Below are 22,044 nucleotides of genomic sequence, written 5' to 3'. Positions count from 1 at the left end.
CGGTATTTAAGATCTGGCTCATCCCGGGCCACTAACAGTATAGCGAGGTCATCCGCGAATGCGAAGAGGTTGTGCCCTCTTCGTATTGATAGTAAATTTTTAAGCTAGTATACGGGAAATTAGTCAATTTTCACAATTTTAAGTAGTTTTTATTGATGTTAAATTTTGGGCTACCGGTTTCAACGCTTACAAAATATGCCCCATCTCAGGCCTTAGTACGTTAGTTTTTGTTAAGTAAAAACTACAATATATCAGATACAGGAAAGCTGTATTAACTAAGCTAATCTTACAAACCATCATCCTCCTCAAGGAATCCATTTAATCAAACCTAGAAAAGTTTATTTCTTCTATTGCATTATATTTATTTATCTGTAATGAGATGTTTTTCTTCACTTTTATATATTTTTTTTATCAATTGTTATAGTTATGTTTATCAATGTCTGGTGTGATAGTTGTAAAAGTTTTAAAATTTAAAATTTAGGGACATTAGGTACATGGAAATACAAAGACAATTTATTATAATTAAAATAATATGTTAACCTAGATGTTATCTTGTCATTTTTAGGAGGTTGTGCTTTTAATTTTTAAGTTACTTAATTGAAAAGAATAGCAATAGATATCTATAAACTTTCGGCATGTTGTAAAATCAACATCTTTCTGCAAAATTAGAGGAAAACGCACCAGAACCAACAAAAATCGCAGAGGGTAATCATGTCAGACTCGGCCTAATGATACGATACTCAAAGTTTGCACAGAGTATATTATCATAAAATTGTTTGCCGACAGGCACTTTAACTATAAAGGGATAATAGTGATAGTCCAAATAAAATAAACATGCCAAATATTTTAAAAAGTGATTTATTAAAAACTAATTACATTTGAATTCTTTTCATATCTATATTGCTAGGTCAAAATTTTTCTTCAAATCAATAATAAGCTAATGGGGCCGAATAAGCCAAAGAACCATATCCAGAGTAAGCAACTGGAGCAGCATAACTGGCAGCAGCGTATGGGTATGAGTAACTGCTAACAACAGCTGGTGCGCTGTAAGCAGCCAACACTTGTGGTACTGGTTGGGCCTTTGGAACGGCGAAAGCTACAGCCAAAACGGCGAACAAGAAAGCGAACTACAAATAAAAAATATATATTATTACTTATATACTAGTGTAAAACTACATTTAGATACAGCTGATGGTTTTGGAATTAATCTTCCTATTATTAAAATTTAAAAATAAACAAATACTTCGAGTAACTGTACCAAAATATTGATAGCAAATAACCAGACGAAAAAGAAAAAGAAGAATACGAAGAACCAACTTATACAGAAGATAATCCTTACCTTCTATCACTATAAACAACTTTAAAAATAGACCAGAGCATAGCTAAATACAGAATGTGATTGGCTATGAATGGTACTTATAAAGTATGGAAGTCAGACTATAACAAAAATATTTATGTATTACAAACCATATGGACAGAAGAATCCATTCCAGAAAAATGGATGGTGAGAACAATAGTAACATTTAAAAAAATGACGTAAATGTGAGATACGAAACTACTGGAATGCGAGATCATTTATACAATCTAATAGGCTAAATTAGAATATCAGGCCCATATTATAAGAAATGAGTAATGATCCTAGGTTAGGTTAGGTTAGGTTAGGTTAAGTTCATAGACATATAATACAAGATAGACTAATCGTTGCAATACCAGCCAGTTCCCCGAGTACGACAAAGAAAATTGACGCAAAGCAGTCCCTGTATCTCTTTCTAATTTGCCAGGTTTATTGACCACCTGCGTTAAATGATCAAGAACAAGATCATGTGGTTGATAAACCCGGCTCATTAGACAGAGATGCAGCGACTGTTTAGCGTCAGTTTTCTCTGTCGCACTGGTGGAATGTGACAGTATTCCAGCAGTCAGTCTATCTTGTATTATATGGCTATGGTTAGGTTACAAGTGATTCTTAAAGGCAAAATAGAAAGCCCGTAGAGGTGTAGGAAGAAAACAGATGTCTTGGTTAAAAAACATTCGTAAATAGACTCAGCTATCAACTGCAGGGCAAGTCCATATAACAGAATATTGAGAGTGTTGTATTTGTGAAAAATACCAAAATAAACTGCTTTAGATCGGTGCACCACGTTACGCGGGTGGATGAAAGTGATCCTGCTAAAATAACCATGCTAAATAGGGCGGTACGAAGAAGAAAGATGCGACCTATATGGATGCTTTGCAGAATGGTTCAAAACATACACACTCGGCAGGGAAGGATGGGAGAATATTTTGAGGCAGGTCAGGGCTCAAGAAGAGCTGTAGCAATAACTGATAACGATAAGAAAAATAGAACCAGGAAGAAAAACATTAGAAAATGGTTCAAAACATAGATATATATCCAGACTATTCCAAATAGCTATAGCAGGACATACTCAGTGGTATTAAGAAAAAAGAATATATAGATAAACTCGCAAAAACTGGATGTGGTCTAAAAGCCCCTGCAAATATAAAAGTAAATTATAATGACATATCAGAATCAAAGAAAATCACAACAATTCCTAGAAGAACTCCATTCAATTGAAAGGAAAACGGTATGATAAAACACAATAATCATTCCCAAATATACCATGATTTAAAAAGTTTCTATACATTGATAGAAAGTATTTAACAAACATAATAAAAATGCTTTAATAATAAAAAAAAATGCTAAAAATAATAAAAATTATTTATGGTGATCTCAACGTAAAAATAGGAAAAGAGCTACAATACTTCCCATAACATGGTCATTGCCAGCACATGCTTCCAGCGAAAAAATATTCATCAGGGAACGTGGAGATCTCCAGATGGGGTTACAGTAAACATGATCGATCATGTTATTATTGACCCAAGACATCACTCAGACGTAATAAACGTATGCAGCAGAAGAGGGGCAAATGCAGACTCGGATCACTATCTAGTGGAAAGTACAATAAGAGCCAGAATCTCAAACATTAAAAAAGAAAAGGGATCCATAATTGAAAAATATGAAATAAAAAACTAGCAAAAATACAAAGAATATATAAAAGGAAGGCTAGAAAACAGACAAAAGCACGAGGATATAAACAGAGAATGGGAAGCGTGTAAAAACATCATACAAGACGCGGCCAAAGAGACCCTGGGTCTACAAAAAAAGCCCAAATCAATTGAAGGACAGTGGTTCGATGTAGAGTGTCGTAACATAACAGAGAGGAAAAATAATGCATATCAACGACTACAACAACGACATAGAACACGAAAGGCAGAGGAGGAATATAGAATGCTAAGGAGGGAAGAGAAGAAAATACATCGCAGAAAGAAAAGAGAACACATAGAAAAAGAACTCCAGGAAATGGAAGAACTAAATAAACCATCAGAAACCAGAAAATTCTACCAAAAACTTAACAAAAGTAAAAAAGAATTTAAACCAAGAACAATGATGTGTAGAGGCAAAGAAGGAGATATAGTAACTCAACAGAGTGAAATACTACAAAGATGGACAGAATTCTTTAAAGAAAAGTTTGAAAAAACGAAGATTCACTATATGATGAAATTATACTGGATCAAACGGATAGCAGAGAAACAACCCCCCCTTCAGTGGCTGAAATGCAAGAAGCAGTTACCAGACTGAAAAACAACAAGTCACCTGGATTAGAAAATATTAGCGCAGAATTAATAAAGGAAGGTGGAGACTCCCTATTGAATGCGATACACGAACTAATAGTGAACATATGGAATAATAAACAACTGCCACAAGACTGGAATACCGGAGTAATTATTCCACTACATAACAAGGGAGATCAGCTTCAATGTAAAAACTACCGGGCAATACCGCTACTGACTGTGGCATATAAAATACTGTCAAATATTGTGAATGATCGATTGAGACCATAAGCGGAACAAATAATTGGGGGATATCAATGTGGTTTCCGCAGGCAGAAGTCCACAATAAATCAGATCTTCGTCTTGAGGCAAATCTTGGAAAAGACTAGTGAATTTAATATAGACACACATCATCTTTTCATTGACTTTGAGAGTGCCTATGATAGCATCCATTGAGAATTTCTGATCCATGCACTGAAAGAGTTTAATATTCCAACTCAACTCATTGATATCATAAAAGAAACACTTAAAGTACAAAGCAAAATTCGAATTCAAAACGAACTAACAGATACAATTCATGTCAGAACGGGCCTACGACAGGGAGATGCCCTATCCTGTATTCTATTCAACATCACATTAGAGAAAATAATTAGGGTGTCAAAAGTCAACACCAGAGCAACAATAATAACAAAAAGTGTACAAATATTGGCATTTGCAGATGATGTTAATATCATAGCTAGAAGCGAAAGAGAGATAAAGAGATATGTGAAAAATTTTACATACCTAGGCTCACTAGTTACCGCAGATAACAATGTCAGTGAAGAAGTTAAGAGAAGATTACATATCGCTAATAAAACATATAATCGACTAATTAAACATCTAAGATCTAACAACATCACAAGAAAAACCAAATGCAAAATATACAAGACCCTGATAAGACCGGCCCTTGTATATGGATCAGAGACATGGACACTGTCGAAAAGCGATGAAAACCTATTAGGCACATTTGAACGAAAAATCCTTAGACACATATATAAGGGGGTAAAGGAAAATGACATATGGACATAAAGATCGGACGTCTGCGCTGGATGGGCCATGTTGAACGAATATTGGAGACTGAAACACCAAAACATATTATGAGGCAAACACCAGTAGAAAGAAGGTCAAAGGGAAGACCCAAACTTAGATACATGGAACAAGTGGAACAAGATCTGAAAACACTTAAGATTACCAACTGGAAAAACAAAAACAAGGAACAGAACAGAATGGCGGAAAATCCTAGAACAAGCCAGGACCCAGAAAGGGTTGTCGAGCTACTGATGATGATGATGATGAATAAAAATGCTAACAGGGCAAGGCATATTTGAAAACATTTATATCGAACCAACACATCCTACACCGAGTGCAGACAGGAAAAAGTTTTGGATCACATTTTCCTTTATTGGACAATTAATAAAATGTGAAATTATGCGATATATATAATCATAAATGGTTGATTGCTCGAATATATAAATTTTACAAATAAAAGGCAAAAATCGAGCACAGTTTTTTATTAAATCTTGCCCAAGTACTTTCGCTCTCAGAGCATCTTCAGGGACTTTTCGTAAAAAATTGTTGGCGTTGCTTGATGTGCTGGATAGCCAACAATTTTTGACAAAATGCCCCTGAAGATGCTCTAAGAGCAAAAGTACTTAAGCAAGATTTAATAAAAAAACTGTTCTCGATATCTGCCGAAAATTCTTACACATAATCCGCTACAAGCTGCGGGAGCGGCTACACATCTAACATCAAAGCTATATTACAAAATATTAACCAAAGCAAATAGAAGTTTTAAATAAATTTTTAAGTGTTAGTAAGATTAGCATATAAATAAAACATATGTTTCTAAAAAATGAACCTAAAACTCTTCTTTTCCTTATTTTATTCTTACCATACCCATTCAGGGTTTGTCATCCGAGGTAACTTTTTAGGTTGTCCCGTGGAGTGAAAAAATTAAACTGCTTTGTGCTGGCAAATGTACAAGTATGAAAGCCAAAATTAAAGAAAGAATAAAAAGAGAAAATGAAAAGAAAATTTAGACGTGGAACAGTGCAATCTAAAGAAACTAAAAAATAAAAAAAAATATCTAAACACAAAGTTGTAAGTCTTCTAACACAAACGCTCTTACAACAATAGAAGAAAATCAGCTAAAACTGTTTGGGAGAAAAATAGAAAGACCGAAAATATCAAGCAAAGACGAAGTAAGGTGACGGATGCATCCATAAAATAGAAAAATAAATTATAACGACTTAGTCCAAGTAAAAAAATCGAATATTACATATTGAGAAAGAGTAGAGAAAGTGTATGATGACTACCGTGTTTATTTAAATTGATGAAAAAATTAGTAACATATAATTAGATTAATTGATTTTAAAGCACATTACAATTAACTTACAATTTTGAACATTTTTAACTGATTGTTTGATTTATCACAGAGACAAATGATGCTTAGTCCCAGAGAAACCAGTCCTTTTATATCACAGTCAACCCACTCATGCATTTGATATGAGTTAAATCATACTGAATAAATACTTTTTTCTTAAAATTTTTTTCTCTACTGTTACAGATTTTTTCGGTGTTACTTCAAGGATGTAAACATGTTACTTGACATTTTAAAAATATTAGTTGTAAAGTTGGAATAGAATTATTGTGAGCTTTTTAACACCATTAAATATATTTGCTTAAGAAAATTAGCAATGTGGGTGTTTTGTAATTAACGTAAGTTTAACTAACAGATTCACAAGTAATTAAGTTTATCTTGATTATGACAAGGTATATCTGAGTAATATAAACTGCTGCTTTTTAGTTTTACAGTTTAAATTAAATTTTGCATATCTTTCTTTTATTTCTTTTATTTAATATTATAAATTTTCTACACTCATAATCCTTGAAACGAATGTTGTATATATATATATATATATATATATATATATATATATATATAATAAACTTAGAGCTAAGATTAATACTATTACAGGAATATTAGGTATAAAGTATAAAGACTCAACAGTCTTCCGGGTTAAACTGCGTCGATTATCATTGCGCCGAGCTTTCGACATCCTCTTTGATGTCTTCTTCAGGGCTTCCGGGCTGTCAATCCATTGAGGAATCGAGTGATCTCTTCCTTGACTTATTCATTGGTACTGAAGCGTAAGACACCCAAGTGTTCCTTTAATTTTGTGAATAAGTGATAATCACTTAGTGCTAGGTACGGACTATAGGGCGGGTGGGGTACAACAATTCAGTGAAAATCTCTTGCAGTTGTTCAGTTTGCTGTGAAACATGAGGTCGAGCGTTGTCATGGAAAAGCCTTATACCACTTAACCTGAATTGTGGTGTGGGAAGTCTCAGGAATAAGTAAAGCAAGGTCGTTAATAGTAAACCTCTGATCTTTAAGTAATATTCGTTTAACTTTTTCCACAATTTCGTCTGAAGGTGAGAGCCTTCCGCTCCGATCTTTGTCCTAAATTTCCGTTTGGCCTTTACTGAATTCTCTATATCATTTGATAAAATATGTTAAACAGATATGCCCTTTTTCCATAAACTTCGATTAACTGACGATTAATGTCAATAGGTGAAATCCGTTTTGTATTTAACAAACGTATCACAGCCCCAAGTTCGCATATGGCGGTAACAGCGATCGAAAGCTCCATCTTCGCAGACTGCTAGGTCGGCACTAAGCAATGCAGGGAGCTATTAGTGGTGGGTGAGAGAGAGGGAGAGTGCAGCCAGATTTCGTCCGGCATAGAAAACCTTTTTTACGAATGACCCTCGTACAAACGCAAAATTCTTGTATTTAGCTCTTTTGTTACAGCGATGTACTTCATCTTTATTGTGGTAAATCTTCTATATCTTTTTCTATTATTGTGAGGTATTCTATTTTCGGGAGACCTCCTTTTGTGTATTCTTCTTATAAATAACTCAGTTTTTCATCAAAGTTTTGTACAATAGATAATCAGCTGCAAAGTATAATATGTTTAGGTGTTTTTTTATTACTGGTATCCCAATTTTATTCATTTTACTTCGATACTTTTAGTGTGATTTTCAAGTATATTTTAAATAGTTCTGGAGACATAAATATATCTGCAAAATATCCTGTCTTATATTATAGTTCCCCACGATTTTTTTTCTGATTTTAATGAACACACAATGGTTGTAATGTCGATACTGAATCGTAAGCATTCATCAGCTGCATGCATATTCGTATTTGCTCATTGTTTTATTTTATAGCAGTTGTTTTAGTTTATAATATGATCTGTATATGATTTACTAATATAGTTTATTTCGCCCTTTTTGGTCGATTTGAGATTAAAAACTACTGAAGTAAGATGAAATTGTCATTAAAATTACCAATGAAGGAGAGAAATATATTTTAACGAAGAAATAATAGATGTTTGTGCGTCAAAAATGCAAGGCAGAAAAAAAGAGTCCTATCCACGGATACTCTTAATATATGTAAAGGAGTACGTCAGGTCCGCGTACTTTCTCCAGTCTTTTTTATTATGTACGTGGAAAAGATATTCCAAACGCTTCTCGAAGGAGATGGTAGAGATATTACAAGATATGAAATTCCAATAGAAAATATACGATATGCTGACGATACGGCAACTCTAGCACCCACCTTAAATGTTTTGCAAAATACATTAGATGGATTGAAACCACTAATAAACGTTTTGGGCTTAGGATCAATCCTACGGAGACCAAATTTATGACAAAATGTCATAGCCGATACTGTATACCATCTAAGCAGTCGATCGAAATAATATAAAACGAGTATCACGTTGTACTGTAAGGGATGAACCGCACTTATTACAAATTGGGCGTCCATGTTCTTGAGAAAACTGAGTATGTCCAAGTCGTAAACGGGAAATAATTAATTACTTTCGTCTGGATACCGCGGCTGGTTGCCGTGGTCCAATCTTATTTTTTGTCTCCTGAAGCTTTGATGGTGTGGATTTCCATTTATTGTTTTAGTTCTCGAACAGGTGCTTTATGAGGTAGCTTTATAGATCCAAACTTATAGATTGGGGTGATATAGGGATACTATTGTCGTTTATAGCTTCTTTGGCATTTTTGTCTGCTGCTTCGTTACCTGCTATTCCAAGATGTGATGGGGCCCAGAGAAACATGATGCTTGTATCTTCAATATGCAATTTATTTAGTTTTTCCTTTATTAGTAAAGCTAATGGATGCTATGTGTATATTTTCCTGATTATTTGTAGTGATGATATAGAATCGGTCACGATTAATATTTTGTTCATCTTATTTGCATTTGCGTACAATATCGCTTGCATGGAGTTCTTCTGTTAATATAGTTGCAGTATCTGGAATTATATGTTTGAGAATCTCTGTGCTTTTAATTATTGCCACTTTGACTCTAGTTTTAGTTTTAGACGCGTTTGTATAGTATACTGTGTAATCGGAATGGGAGTTAATTAGATCTCTGAAGAGTTGTATGATAAGACTTGGGTTGTTGCTATTTGTTTGATATTGTAATAGACTGCAATTGACTGTTGGAATTTTTATAATCCAAGGTGAACATGAAGATATATTTTTGTATTGATGGGTGAAATAAGGGTGAAAATTACTTCCAGTTAAGTAGGTTTATTGTATGATAAATTCTACGGGAATATGAAAGATTGAACTTTGAATAGTCATTAGCCATGGATATGTCTCAAATGTTACTTATTGGAATTCTTTAATTTACAGTCATGCTAGAAGTGTAATTAGGGGTTAATAACTGCCTAATAAGCTCTGGCGTGTGTTGACCTTTTTCAGCTTGATTGCTATTTATCGGAGTTGTTCTGTATGCTCCAAGTAATATACTTAGGGTGGTGTTATGTAACGTATCCAAAGGTTTTAACGTTGTTGTGCTGGCAGATGCATATGCAACACATCCGTAATCAATTTTGGAACGAATTCAGGATATGTATAAGAGGAGTAGTGTTTTACCGTCGGCACCCCAAGTTTTGTGAGCTAGGTATTTTAACAAGTTAAGGCGATTTCGACATAAAAGAAATAACTGCTGGATACGTTGATCAAATATCACTCCTAGAAATTTAATTTCGTATTTTGGTTTATAAGCATTATGTTCGGTTTATCCTCGATATGTCTTTTTAGAAAATATTATACATTTGGTTTTATTAGAGCAAAACCTAAAACCGGTACTCAGGGACCAATTTACTAGTTTGTTTAAGTGTTCTTGTAATATTGACGCCATACGAATAACGTTTTTGCCTTGATGTCATATCTCGCCGTTCTTGTAGTGCAATTAGTTTTAAGAGAGAACATGAGAGAATCAAATTTATTTCCTAGAAAGCCATAGCCTCCTGAATCTTCTGAAATTATTTTGGAAAGTCGGTGATTTCGTTGGGTTTTCATGATGATATTTCAATTACTGCTGAGTTAACCTCACTTTTTGCACATTAACCACATTTTACTGTATTTGCTTTCATTGCATCCGATTTCCTAGCACAAATATATGGGTAGTAATTTCTTATGCAATTGAAACAAACCACAGCATCACTATCTTATTTTTTACGATAAAAATCTTAATGTACCTTGATTTTAATCATAAACTTATAATTTTGTTAGTTAAATTAAAATAAACAAAAGCAATATTCAAAAAAGGGATTTATTTAGAATTAACTATATTTTAATTTTCTTCGTATATACATGGCAGGTCAAAATTATTCATCAAATTAATAATAAGCTAATGGGGCAGAATAAGCCAAAGAACCATATCCAGAGTAAGCAACTGGAGCAGCATAACCGGCAGCAGCGTATGGGTATGAGTAACTGCTAACCACAGCTGGTGCGCTGTAAGCTGCCAAAACTTGTGGAATTGGTTCGGCCTTTGGTGCGGCGAAAGCTACAGCCAGAACAGCGAACAAGAAAGCGAACTAAAAATAAAAAAGGTACATTTTTATAGTTGGTAGTAAATCTAAAAATAAATATTATAGAAAATGAATTGTATGGAGGTAAAATAGATAATTTTAATAATAAAAATTGGAAACTAAATGTACTAGGAATTTTCTTCATTAAATACCATCGGAAATATTGTATAAATAAAAAATTAAAGAACCAAAGTATACATAAAAATATTAATAATACTAACATTAATGCTTTAGAAGACCGAAACTCTATATACAAGAAGCAAATAAGTACGAAACGAAAGAAAAATAGAGAACATGGAACAATGGAAGAAATATTTCAAATAACTAAAGAAACTGATACCTAACAAAAAGGAGTTACTTCCGTTTCTATGTTCCAAGTTGATGCCCACAAAAGAATACTAAGCTAGGAGAAATTAAATTATATGAATATTAATTATAAACAAAATTAAAAACCAACAGGATGTGTTTGTATATGTGAAGAACTTAAACTGTGGGAATGTGGGAGTGAGGCGCTAAAAAAATATTTATGAACTTATACTAACAATATGGATAGAAGAAACCATGTTAAAAGCATTAAAGATGAGAACGGTAGTAATCATGACGAAACAAGGTAACCAAAGATTATCAAAAAAATACCAAGGCACCAATTTACTGAATGTAACATATTAAGTAACGACTGACCTAGAGAGAAAAAAACTTCAAATATACAAGGATAAATGAGAAAACTCAATGGTAGACTCCATTCATATATTAAAGCTGATTGCGGAAAATACGGATGAATACGACACAATGATACATTTCCTATTCCCTGATTATCAAAAGGCGTTTCACAAGTTAAAAAAAATATACTACAAAATATTAAAATAATAAAGAAACTGAAAAAGAATAATACTTGTAACAATTGGAGACTCCCAAGTAACAATCAATATTGCAAAAGAAAAAAGGAGGTGAGGCCAGGTGACTTATTTTCAACGGTATTATCGCTTCATCAGATAATAAAAAAATTTTCATATATAAAGGATGTTTATTGCGAAAGATTTATAAATAATGTGGAATGCAGATGATATAAATGTAGCGGAAAACGAGAAAATAATCTTCAAAATAGTACTCCAAGAAGTTTACTCTAAAAATAAGTTGGGACGACTGAAAAGTACCAAAGAAAAGTCAAAATACAGGCCTTTTAGTAGGAAGCGATAACAAAAGAACACTTTTAACATATAGAAGATAATTCAGAAAAATAGGAAAAACTACAAAGACTTTAAACTACCTATTATAATAAACTTACAATTTTGAACATTTTGGACTCTTGATTTGATTTATCACAAAGACAAATAATACTTATTCGACGAGAGACCAGAGCTTTTATATCAAAGTCAACCCACTCATGCGTTTGATATGAATTTTAAATGATAATGAATACATTCTAATCCGTTTTGTCAATAATGTTACAGTTTTTTTAGTGTGACTCCAAGGATGTAAACAAATTGCTTGACATTTAATATACTAAATATGATGTTGGATTACAGTTGTGAGCTTTGGTTTATCATTAATTAGATTTGTTCAAGAAAATTACTAACGTAGGTGTTTTATAGTTATTGGAGGTTTTAAAGTTGAGATCGAGAAGTAATTAAGATAATATTTATTCTTGCGTGGTATATCTAAATAATAGAAACTGCCGTTTCCTCAGCTAAATAAAATTTGGTTTTAAGGGGCTTTTTAAACCGTGTTCTTAACGAATCAGGCCTTACTGCTTGTTCCGGATCAACTGCCTATCTTTTTCGGGGGAGTCATATGCAGCGCATTTCTCGTAGGTGGTATTTTGTGGCTATTTTTGGTATGTGGTCTTCACTTTTTTTATCTTCATGGGAGTACTAGTTGATAGAGTCGTGTTGGTACGGTTATTGTCTTATAACATTTAAATTGGATATCTCTTCTACATTTATTACCTAGCAATTTTTTTTATTGTGTCGCAGATTCTATAGGACTTAGCTCTCTAGCTTATTTTTTGTCACGTTCAATACCGTATGATATGTTACATCTTAAGTTTTCTTCTTCTTCTTCCTCTTTATAAATAATTCTGCTTGTTCATTGGCGGATTAATACCTCTATGGAAGGTTATCACTCCATCTTTTGCGCGGTCGTCCGATACTTCTTCTGCCGATTGGTGACTTATCTCTTGCTATTTTGACGACACGGGTCTCCTCCATTCTGCTTATGTGGTTATTTCATTCTTTTTTTCTATTTTGTGTCCATTTATTTATACACTGTACGTTACATTTCCTTCTAATGTCTTCACTTCTGCCTGTAATTCTTCTCAGTACTCTCATCTCTGCCGTTTTCAGTAGCCTTTAACTTATGACTGTGTTGGGTTTCTAAGGCATATGTCATTATTGATCTTCATCATCCAGCCTCAAGAGTCCTCTACTGAACATATGCCTCTTCCTCATGTTTCCAACCCCGTCTATCTTGTGCCGCCATCAAATCGCCAGTCCATCTTGTAGGTGGTCGACCGACGCTTCTCTTGTCTTCTCTTGGCCTCCATTCCAATAACCTCTTTGTTCATCGCCCATCTGTCATTCTGGCTATGTGTCCTGCCCATCTCCATTTTAGTCTGGCTATCTTCTCGATGATGTCAGTCACTCCGGTTCTTCTCCTGATGTCTTCGTTGGTTATTCTGTCTCGCAGAGTTATTCCTAACATGGACCGCTCCATTCTTCTCTGCGTGACTTCAGTTTGGCAGCTGCTGCTTTTGTTAAGGTAAGTGTTTCTGCTCCGTACGTCAAGATTGGGAGGACGCACTGATCAAATACCTTTCTCTTTAGGCATGTGGGCAGCTCACTTTTAAAAGTTTCTCTCAGTTTTCCAAATGATGCCCACCCAAGGCCGATTCTTCTCTTCAGTTCATGAGTCTGGTTATCCCTGCCAATCATAATTTCATGTCCCAGGTATTTATATCTATCTACGAGTTCTATTTCTTTCCCACCAATACCGATGTTCTGGTTGGTTACCAAATTGGTCATGATTTTTGTTTTCGAGATATTTATATTTAAACCTACACTTTCTGTAGCCACAACGAGTTCCTGTACCATCTCTCTTGCCATACCTAGATCTTCAGCTATTATAAGTATATCATCGGCGAAACGTAAGTTGTTTAGATATTCTCCATCTATTTTTATTCCCTTTGGATTCCAATCCAAATTATTGATCTTACAATGGCTTAATAAATTCTTGACTTCATCTCAGTGTTAATGTGTATGTTTCACCATATAGTGTTATTAAGACATCCTGCCATTTGCTTTTTGTACTTGATCTCTCACTTCTTTGTCAAGGTCTCCATAATGGTGTAATTCCCAGGTATTTTATTTCCATTACTTGTTTAATACTGATGACATTAATTTCTATTTTACATCTAGTTGGTTCTTTACTGACTACTATTGTTTTTGTTTTCTGAGATGAGATTGTCAGAAATTCTTTGCTCTTTACATCTTAACTACTGATCTTTACATCTTTAGATCTGACAGTTTCCTTGCGGTGAAAGGCCATGACTTTTGTTTTGGTTTTGGAAATTTCGCAGTTGTATTTTTTTGACATCAAGGTATATAAGGTGTATGGCTTTTTCTAGGTCATCTTCCTATGTTATAAGACCTGAGTGATCGTCACCGAAAATTTGAATATTAATTGAGGTTTTTGAATAGAGAATAATTCTCTTCTGTGCTTTTGCTTTCTATGTTCTAATCAAGTTATCTCAATATATAGATAAAAATATTAGCATCTTTTTCGCACTTTTTAATTTGTTAGGATTGATCTTGTTACTTCGTCAGAACTATTGTCAATAGATATAGCGGTGTGCCTATATAATCTCACAAATTGATTAGATGTTTTGGAGAATCTTTATTTTCTAAAATTACAGTTTATTACGTATGACTCTATCGAAAGCTTTCGTGAAATCTACAAATGAAATACGAATTTATAGGTTACATTTACAGCGTTTTTCAACTATCTGTTAAATCGTGAATATAGCGTCTATTCATAAGCGACTCTCTCGGAACCCATTTGGCTTTTTCTCAAGAAAGGATTCAGTTATTGTTTTTGTACATGATGCTATTATTCGTTCAAATAGTTTATAACCTGTATTAAATAAGTTAATACCTCTGTAATTGTTTGTTCTGTTCTTCTACCTTTTTTTAGTGATTTAGCTTTAGTAATTGCTCATTCCTGTGGAGTTTGTCTTGTTTTCAATAAATGTTATTAAAATAAGAAGTTGTAGTTTTAAAGATTTCCTCCGATTTCAGCAGCTTCATATTAATGTTATTCTGTAGCTGCGGTTTTTCATTTGTGTCAAGAGATCGTCCAATTCTTGTCGCTGGGAGGATCTGAAGGACTACTGGTATCCTCGCCAGTTGCTCTGTCCTAAATTGAATCCTCTGGTAGGTCACCCCGTGATGACCTCTTAGCATTTGTGGTATCCATATTCTATAGATCAAGAAATGAAAAATCAATGCAGATAATTAAACGTACCGATGTAAATTAACTTTATTTAAAGTATAAAATATCATTCTAAAAAATATACGAAGCAAATGCATGTAGTTCTGAAAAGAACAAGTACTATATATGTATATAATATTATTTTTATAGAGAAAGCGAAAAAAGCGTCTTCGGAGCACTCAGAGGCTGCTAGTTATTCCTCTGGAGCGATAACCTAATCTGAATTGCTCCTTCTTCCATTGTATCTAGGATTTGAGTTGAGTGTACTTCGATTGGTTTGTTGGTGGGTCCTGTTTTAGGTGACTTTATCACCTCTTCAGAACGTGATGTGTATTTTTTTGGGGGGCAATATTTTCGTCGTTCGTCACTGGTGGTGGTGTTCGGTGGTAATTGTTGACGAGAAAGGAGTTGGTAAGAATTGACGGTAGGAAACGTCTTTTAGGTTTAATTTTATCGATTAAATGAGGTGAAAGTGGTGGTCTAATGGGGTTTATAACACTATTGGGGACTAAAGTATTAATTGCTTACTTTATCAGTTCTTGGAGGACCGATTTAAAGGAATTCAATTAAAACTGAAAATCCTTTATTTAACATCGACCTAGTGTCAGAATTATTATAAAATTGATTAGTTAATTATGTAATTAAAAGGTCATCTGACCTCGTTATGTGGCTGGTTTCAATTACTATATAGACCTAAGTATTTACCACATATTACACTCAGCCGCCAAAATTTTACCTATTTACTTTAATTTTTAACATGGTTATACTTATTTCTAGGGTTTCCACTGAAGATGATCCGTAAGGACTGATAACGCTCTGAAACTTTTTGGATATTTTTAAAATTTTTAATAAATTTATAACATTTTACACAAGAAGTTTTTAAACCATAGTAAGTTTTTTTGTCTAAAATAGTTCCAGTCGGCTTGATTGTAGTCTTTTTTTGTATGAATGTGATTTTGAGGTTAGTTTTGGTTAAGTACCTGTTCTTTAACTAGAATGGGTCGGTGATCTGACGTGAATGAATCTCACATGATACACTTGTCATCAAGAATACCACATCAAACGACCATATTTATGACATGATCAACGGAGGACGTGATTCATAAACGTCGGTTCACGGTTTGTGATGCAAAGTATGGGTAATTCTAGAAGGAGATCAGATAGGAGGTTGTCTGCACGGTTTGTGACTGTGTCGGCAAATTGTGTGTCCTGGCGTTAAAGTTTCCGAGGATGATGGCCATATTGAGGCTAGAGTAATATTCAAGCAACATTTATGCGGGGTTGGTCAGGGTGTTTGTAATAAAAGACTACTTTCAATGTTGTGTTATTGTTGAGGTGTATGTCTACTGCCAGAAAGTCTTCGTCGGTAAGGATAATGTGTGGAGGGATTGTGTATTAGGAGCATATAGAGTATATAATCTTTTTCAGATGATTTCATTCTTAACATCTCTTCTTAACATCTTTATCAACGTCTGTTTTGCCTTGCAGTTCTTAGAAGGCACAGATTAAAGCGGAATTCTTGAATTTGGTTTCGAAAATTAGTCTACGATTTTATTATTAGATGTCGCTACATTGCGTCTATACGAAGCCATGTTAGAGTTGCTTCCTAAGACAGAAAAGATTTATTTCACGTTCAGAGCGTTTGCGAAAGCCGTTCTGATGATGCCTATTGGGCTGAAATACGTATAAACGGATGCGCAAGCTCCCTATACGTGAAATAAAATCTTAACTGTCTTTTCCTTTTGATTTCATTCTTCTTCAACATCTTCGTTTATAGATCTTTGTTGGGCATATAGCATTAATCTTGTTGGATATAAGTATTTTATTCCGGGTTTTTATAGTAGCTATGTTTTATATGTTTATGTTTTTATTTGTGTTTAAAGGTTTTGTGTACGCTATTTTGTTTTTTTACCAAAAAACCAATATTGTACACTTAATGATTATGTTTCTCATGAATTGTGTATAAGGACTCGTCTGTATCATAACCGTTCTTCATCATTTCACAGAATTCCATTCGTTTATAATGATCATCAGAAAATATTTCTTGAATGGTCTGCACTTTATAACAACGGTAGTAGTTTCTTTACAAAATATTCCTCCACATTCCGCCACAATGTCTACTGCCGCATCACCTACCCAAAATTTGACTAATTTATGCTTCAATCCCATAATATATGGCTTTCAGCAAACTTTTGCTGAAAGAAACTAATATAATAAACCTAAACCAAACTACGATGCTAGCTAACATCGAAATTAAAAGAAAACGCGAGATCAGAGAATCAATAGAAATAGAAAAAAAATCCCAACAGTCTAAACCAAAGAGATGATGCTCAAAGGCTTCCTACAACATGGAAAGAAGCCTTGCGGTTATAAAAAGTAAACACATCGATTAGGAGAATCAGGTAACTTCGAGCACCAGTCAGCAGCGCTACTTCCCAACGATTTTAACAGTACAACCAGTGAGAATAAAAAGAGGGGGCAAACCAAGAGGTTGTGAGCTGAGGTGGATAGATGGGGTAACACAATATGCAGCGAAGATTGGTGTTGCCAACTGGAAATTCCGAGCAAGGAACAGATCATGATTTTCCAATATGTGTGGTCTTTGATGCAAACAAACCTTTAGAAGGTTTGTTTTAATAATATAAAATAAAACCAATTATATTTAAAACATTTATTATTTTTAAACTAAAAGAATAATCCATTTTCATTTAACATAAAGACGTCCAGGTCAAAATCCTCAATTCAATTAATAGTAAGCCAATGGTGCAGTGTAAGCCAAAGATCCATATCCGGGGTAAGCAACTGGAGCTGAATAACCAGCAGCTGCGTATGGGTATGAGTAGCTGCTAACCACAGCTGGTGCGCTGTAAGCAGCCAACACTTGTGGTACTGGTTGGGCCTTTGGTGCGGCGAAAGCTACAGCCAAGACGGCGAACAAGAAAACGAACTGAAAAAAAAAATAATGTTAAAGAAACTTCTCAACTTTCCTAACTTAAGTAAATGTTTCCATTATTCAAGAAGTAATCCCGAGAAAAATTTAACTTTTCATATATCAATAAACAAACTTTTATTATCAATTGATACGTTGACAGTAGAATCAACCACAACTAAGATTTTTTTAAATGTTGAACTGTTTTTGTGTAAAGTTGTGTTTATCTATTATATATAACTTAATTTCTACTTATTGGATTTCACCCCAAATTAACTAACTTACGTTTTATGCCAAAGTTTTGATAAAGACATGGATTACTTATCGAATCGTCAACTCATGAATAAATAAAAAGCTTTTAACAGTATCTAATTTTAAAAGAACTTATTCCCAAAAAAGATGCTTCAAGAAATATAAACTAAGACTAAACAAGTTAAATATATTCATATATATACCTATTATATTATAAATAATATTTAGAATATTTTCACGTCTTCCACAACTCAAAGTGAATTCGTTATAAAATGGAAACACATAAAATAATATTTGAAATGTATGGATCTAGATTTTGCAACAAAAGGTCACACACATGTCGACACCTATGATTGGAGGTATTCGTCCACCGTTAATGTGCATCCAATTTATTGATGCGCTTATTGTTTCATGAATTACCATACGATAACGGACACATGTTAAAAATTAATTGTTAGATTAAAATTATAAAAAGTCTGGTTATTTTACAGGTATAGGACAAAATCAGAATGTAATCAATGACAGTCAAAACTACATATTATATGACTCACGCGCACGCGCGGGCGTGCTGATTACAGGACGATTCGAGAAAAAAACTTTTTGATTTGACAACCCAACAAAATATTAATACACAGTGATGAATTTCGTATGGCCTGGGAAAAATATATTAAAACTATGTTTCTCAAAGACCAACCAACTGTACGAATTCTAATTGATTTTAGCAATATTTCGGGACTATCTGTTCTGGTATTAGAAATTGAAAATGCCATCTAAATAAATAAAAAAAAAACTGAAAGACGCCAGGGGAATATAACATTTATGTTGAGATCATCTATATCGGCTGTTTATCATAATGTATGGTTCATGAGAAATATCATCTGAATGGCTCAAATCTACCTTTCTAGTTTCACCAATTAAGGCCAACGTGTACAATTAATTGGGAATAGAATATATTCAAAAATAAAGAAGTTAGCGGTAAAACCCAATTTATATTTAATAACAAAATTAATACTAGAAAATCCATATACTGTGTGTGCAATTCATCAGCCAAAAATTTCTGATAGCCATAACTAGGCTATCAGAAAGCTTTAAGTATCATAAAACAACAAACAATGACAAACACACTAAAGAAAATTGGACTTTTTTAGACAAAATATCCAAAATCTGTATTGGAATCAATCAGCAAAATCGGCAATAAATTAAAATGTTTTCCAATTGCCGTAGATCCGTCTCCTTTTCCTAAGCGATCTAAAATTGCAATTTTCGTTTCGAATGAAACTGATTTTCTTTGATGTTATTTTTCTCCATTGTGCCAAATAAAGTCTTAAAAAAAGAAATTAGACTTACGATATTGAGATGGTAAAAACCTCTTCTAATGAAAAATAGAACTTTACGATACTCACATTAACCGCAGGGACTTAACAGTGCAGGGAAGCACAATAGCTTTGAAATTTCGGCATTGCTAAAATTTTCTTAAAATAAAGAGTATTTTTAATCAATATTTTGTACTATCTTTAATTCCCATTAAAAGAAATATTTAAATAAGTAATACATTCCACAAGAAAATAGCTCCAGAATAATAAATATATATTTTTTGAAAAATATTTTTCAAATTTAGTAGGAGATTTTACACAGGAAAAACCTTAAAGTTTTTAAAGGCAGAAAAGCTATCAGAAAGAATAGAAAGAAAATCGATTCTCAGAAATTTTTTTTTAGAAAGAATAATACAATAATCCACTCATTAAAAATAGGGAAGACTAAACAATGACAAAACACCGATAAATGATGGACATTGTATAACATAAGATCCATGCGAAAACGGACTGCAGTTAGAGTATGAAAACTATATTCTTTAATTTGAATTAGTTTAATTATAAATTGATTACTCATAATAACTTTAATCTATAAAAATAAAAATATTACTTACGAATTTGAACATTTTGAGAGTTGGTTTGATTTGTCTATAAAACAAATGATACTCTTCTCAAAAACGTTTTGACTTTTATACTAATCTCACCCACTGACTTTATTAATATTATGTAAATTTTTGGGTGTGCTACTTTTGATCGCTATTGTTTTTTGTTTTAACTGTAACATTTTTTTGTTAAATTTATATCAAGGATAATACAAAACCTGTTTGGATGTTTAGGGTAAAGAGGATATGTTTAAAATTTAGCACGTTAATTGTTCTTTGAATATGAAAAGAATTTATTCATACAATTGTATCTACCCTTGCCATGTATCTAATATCTAGAGTTTAATTTTTTGGTTTCAGATTTTTGTCGTAGCATTTTTTTGTGAATCTCTTTATTATGGTTACGGTTGCATTGTAAGTTTTTCAGTTGTCTGAATGTATTTGAGTCCGCAAGATGCAAAACTTTGTATTTACCCTATAAGTCAAACTGAGTTATTTGCAAAAAACTGGTATATTTTGCAAAAAACCTTAGATTTAATAAATGGCACTTTTTTATGATAGATAAATGCTGTATTAGGTAAAATATAATGAATTTTTTCTTAGAAAGTTATTGTGTTTGCTAGGAAAAAAAGAAAAATTTGAAAATACAGAGTTTTGCAAGTAAACTATGTAATTGCAGATTTATGCAACTAACATTTGTAAATACATAATAATAGTCACCCATTAACGATATTGGTGGTTCTTAGATTAGTCTTTCTTCCAAACCTAGTGTGTTACGAATAAGGAAGAAAGCATGTGCAAGTAAACTTTTAGTCAACAGTTTATTTTTATCCAAAGTACAAAAGGTCTTACAAATTATATGTATATATTTATATTAATTCCTAAACTCTAAGTTCCTCTGGGTCCTCATCATCAATACGATCATTTTCTGAAGCACTCCCGTTATAATTTGTCTGTACGTCAGTATCTATTATTTTATAATATGTGAGATCGATTGAATGAACGATTTATCTCCTTTCAATGAACATCCAATCTGTTGTAACTTGCTTGGTGGTCAGTGGTTGAGTATATATTATCATAGAACCGCTCAATGTCTAGCATCTTAAATCTTTACAACAATACACTTTTTTTGTATGATTAGATGTGGAAAACCCGGATAAATTCTTAGGTTTATGCCTAAAAATATTGTGGAGAGGTGTAGATACATTTCGTTTCCATTTTTCCAAACAATGCACCCGGTCGCCGGACTAAAACAATGTAAGCGATTGGCCAATTGCAATTACACAGTTATAAAACTGGCATAGGCTCACAAATACAGACTTTTAGATCTGACTCAAGATTTCTAATGCCTATTTCTTAGCAAATACCTGACTTTGCAGCTGAATTTCTACATCAGCAGATAGCTATAACATTTCACAAATAACTGCCAACTGAAATTCTATTTTTACAACATAATGACGGTATTAGATTTTTGTTTCGATACAGGGCAGCGACAAGCCGTTTATACGTATTTCGACCTCTTTAGGTCTTCTTAGAGCGGTATAGCCACTGCTCTGAATCAAAACAAAAATCTTTACGGTCCTAAACAATAGTTATCAATATATACGGACGTAACTATGCCATCTAAAAACAAAAAGAGAAATCAAACGATTTCTACCTGGCGAAACCGAATTCAAATTTTTACCACTGTGCCTTTTAAAACTTGCAAAGCAAACAGCTTGATAAATTACTCGGCAATTGAATCTAAAATTGCATTCCACCATGGTCAAAATTCGTAGTGAATTTTGTTTCTGGTACTCCAAACGGAGTAAAGTAATAAAACATAATGACGGTATTAGATTTTTGTTTCGATACAGGGCAGCGACAAGCCGCTTATACGTATTTCGACCTCTTTAGGTCTCCCTTTTTTTACAATT

General features: G+C 33.3%; 2 long non-coding RNA genes across 2 annotated transcripts; both read right to left on the bottom strand.

The window, feature by feature from the left end:
• Positions 1-842: 842 nt before the first annotated feature.
• LOC140438145 (uncharacterized) lies at positions 843-6,155 on the bottom strand. Its single transcript, XR_011950446.1, has 2 exons — positions 6,047-6,155; positions 843-1,127 (listed from the first exon to the last, which is right to left on the bottom strand). It is a non-coding gene; the product is annotated as an uncharacterized lncRNA (long non-coding RNA).
• An 11,533-nt stretch (positions 6,156-17,688) lies between these two features.
• On the bottom strand, positions 17,689-20,280 carry LOC140438144 (uncharacterized). The gene is made up of 2 exons (XR_011950445.1): positions 20,141-20,280; positions 17,689-17,979 (listed from the first exon to the last, which is right to left on the bottom strand). It is a non-coding gene; the product is annotated as an uncharacterized lncRNA (long non-coding RNA).
• Positions 20,281-22,044: the final 1,764 nt, after the last annotated feature.

This window comes from Diabrotica undecimpunctata, chromosome 4 (genome assembly GCF_040954645.1).
Source record: "Diabrotica undecimpunctata isolate CICGRU chromosome 4, icDiaUnde3, whole genome shotgun sequence".
Taxonomy (NCBI): Eukaryota; Metazoa; Arthropoda; class Insecta; order Coleoptera; family Chrysomelidae; genus Diabrotica; species Diabrotica undecimpunctata.
The sequence above is the reverse complement of the archived record's forward strand: the minus strand, read 5'-3'. Positions and strand labels throughout refer to the sequence as shown.